This window comes from Propithecus coquereli, unplaced genomic scaffold, assembly GCF_000956105.1.
Source record: "Propithecus coquereli isolate 6110/MARCELLA unplaced genomic scaffold, Pcoq_1.0 Scaffold5, whole genome shotgun sequence".
NCBI lineage: Eukaryota > Metazoa > Chordata > Mammalia > Primates > Indriidae > Propithecus > Propithecus coquereli.
In genome coordinates, this window is record NW_012150840.1 from 1,488,208 (window position 1) to 1,491,526 (window position 3,319).

The following is a 3,319-nucleotide window of genomic DNA, read 5'->3' on the forward strand; positions in this document are numbered from 1 at the left end:
GGGGCTCAACATGGTGAATCAAGTTCTGATTTATTTTTATTTTTATTTTTTGGAGACAGAGTCTCTCTCTGTTGCCCTGGGTAGGGTGCCGTGGCATCAGCCTAGCTCACGGCAACCTCAAACTCCTGGGCTCAAGCAATCCTCTGGCCTCAGCCTCCCAGAGTGCTAGGATTACAGTTGTGAGCCACCGCCCCTGGCCAAGTTCTATAATATAAAATTATAAACACCATAACATATAAAATACAGAAATAGGGCTTGGGGGCCTTCTTTTGAAGCACTATAAGAAGAACAATCCAGAGTTTAGAGTCAGAACCAAATAGTCACCTTTGGTGTAGATGGCATGAAGGAGAAAACTCACACAGAAGGGTTCAGCACTGGCAGGGGAGGCAGAACTTTCCAGCAGAGGAAACTTGTCTCCCCTTGACTCCTTATATGTACATTCCCACAGGCTCTCACTAAGATGAAGGACTAGAAGTTAAAACAAATCTTGAAAAGAATGATTTTAGCCCCATAACTGGCAACTCTAATGTGAACCTGTAACACTGTATAAAACATTGAATGGATAGTGTCAAATTATTTACAATGTGTTGTTATTAAAAATACATTGTGTGTTTAAAAGTAACAGTTATATTTTCTTGTGTATCTATACACTGTAGTGTCAGGCAATGTGCTAGGTACATTATGTGCAGGATTTTGGGATTTCATTTGTTTCTACAAGGTAGGTGACTATTCCCTGTTCCAGAGGGGGAAACCAAATCTGAGAGAGGTTAAATAACTAGTCCACAGCCTAGAAAGGGCAGAGATGGGATTTGAACTCATTTGATCCATTGCAGTGGTCAAGGGGTGTCCTCTTTGCCTCAAATATGTTCAAAATGTTTAACAATTATTATTGTTTTGAATGCCTTCAAATGGAACAAACATTCTCTACCTCTCCGCAGTTCCCACAGATCCCTATTGTGCTACACTCAGCCTGACCTAACATTAATATTACCAGCCTGGTACCTTCCATAGGTGCTTGAGTTTTCAGTGTCTGATGCTAACCTGAATCCTTCCGACTACCTGCTGCTTCTCTACAAAGAGGCCCCTGCCATGATTGTACTTGTGGCAGGATGACACACAGACATGAGTGGGGGTTGGGGTGTCGATAGATGTTTTATTAGCTTTTGTCTCACGTGGAATTTTTAAGGAGTCCACAGAAAAGAAAAGAGAGGCATTAGGGGTAGGCAGGACAGAAGTCTTCCTTATGTGAACAAAGCCAGTGAATGGAAGAAGTGATAGCTGAAAGCAAAAGTGTAGGAAAAGAGACAACAAGTTTACATGGAGCTTAAGAAAAATTTTGCTGTAATGTATATTATAACTCCTATCCCATCTCCCCAAGACTTCTTTAGTAAAGACGTCTTTTTTTTTTGGATGGGACAATGCACTGAAAAGGGCCTCAAGGAGAGAGCAAGTCATCTCAAGAAAGCCCAGCCATCTTCTGCAACAGAAAGAGTAGGGATTTTGGAATCAGATGGTCCCAGGTTTACAAAAGAGCTATTTTCGCCTTCTTAGTTTCCTCCTTTGTGAAATGGAAAAAAAGTAGTATCTTGTTCACAAAGTTATTGCGAGAATTAAATAACACTCAGAAGGGGTCTTGTATGGAGCATGGCACATTCCCAGCCAAGTTCTTTCCCCTCTCTTTATATTGAACTAAATTATCTTCTCTGTAACTCCCATGAATTGATTCCAGTTCTACTCTGCAGAACATTAAGTGAAAAATTTTTCATGTGATAGTGCTCCAGTATGTCTAGATCCTTCAAAAAGAGAAAATGCATATTAACATCTCTGTATCTAATTGCTTTCAAGCTTAAAATGATGTTTTTCAATTATTGTTTTTTCCATCCAATAAAAAACACTCTTAGGGAAAATAGCAAGATAAAGATTAAAAAGTTAAGCTAATTACTGAATAGAGTCCTTAAATATTTAAGAATAATAATATCAGTACATATCTGACCATGGCAGCTTTTCCAAAGGCAAAGGATCTAATTTGGTGATTAACTAACCATGCTGAGCACTCACTAGGTGTCAGGGACTGACCAGTTCTTCTGCGTTTGGGTGCTTTTAAGTACAAATAACCAAATACAAAAATAAAATTGGTTTTAACAATGAGGAACATTTATTATGCCTCCTAAAATTAAGTTCCCAAGGGAGGCAATTGCAGGGATGGTTCAATGGCTCAACAATGTGAAAGATCCAGCCTCTTCCTATCATTCCTCTTCTCTGCATTACCTTAGTTCTTTGCAAGATGGCCCTGAAATTACAGGCTCCCATATAGACATAACAACATATGGCTGAAGAAGACATTTTCTCTCATGTGATTCTTTTTATTTGGGGGGGAAAACCTTTCCCAAAGACATACCCTCAAGACATCTTCTCAAGTCCCATTGTCCAGAATTAGGTCACATATCCATGCCCTATGTCAGTGCTTCCCAATTTTTTCACATCATGACACAAATAGAAAGATAATGTTTTTATGATAGAAAAGAGTAAGTACCCAGGTCAGATTACCAGATGGCACCATCCCAGGGCTTTAGCAGCTCAGCCTCACTTGAATGTCCCAAGGGCTTAAGGGATCAATACCTTGTCACATCTATGACCCATTTGAGACATACCAGAATGTGCTGGCACCTAGAGTGGTATACTCTGCTCTTAGCTATAAGGGAGTGAAAGAGCATGTGTCCATATGCAAACTCCAGTGAGAGAAGGATCTGCTAATGGGGAGGAAGAAGCAGGCAGTGGTAGGGGCAACCAACAATGTCAGTCATATTGTCAAGGGTGCCTTTTCTATTCTAATTTTCACAATACATCCTAGGAGAAGTATTTTGTGGAGAATAAAACTGAGGCTAATAATTTTTTTTTTTTTTTGGAGACAGGGTTTGATTGTCACCCAGGCTAGAGTGCATGGCCCAAACATAGCTCATTGCAACCTCGAACTCCAGTGACTCAAGTGATCCTCCCGCCTCAGCCTCCCAGGTAGCTAGGACTACAGGTGCACATCAACTAGCCTGGCTAATTTTTAAAATTTTTGGAAAGAAGCGGTCTTTACTATGTTGCCCAGGCTGGTCTCAAACTCCTAGCCTCAAGCAAACTTCCTGCCTCAGCTTCCCAAAGTGCTGGATTACAGGCATGAGCCACCACACCTGGCCTGAGGCTAATAATTCCAGTGACTTGGTTGAAGTCACAGAACCAGTAAGTGGCTCAGTTGGCACAGTAGATGCAGATCCAGTGTTGTGCTGGTAAATGTCTAACAACCACCTCTCCAAATGTAATTTTTTTTTTT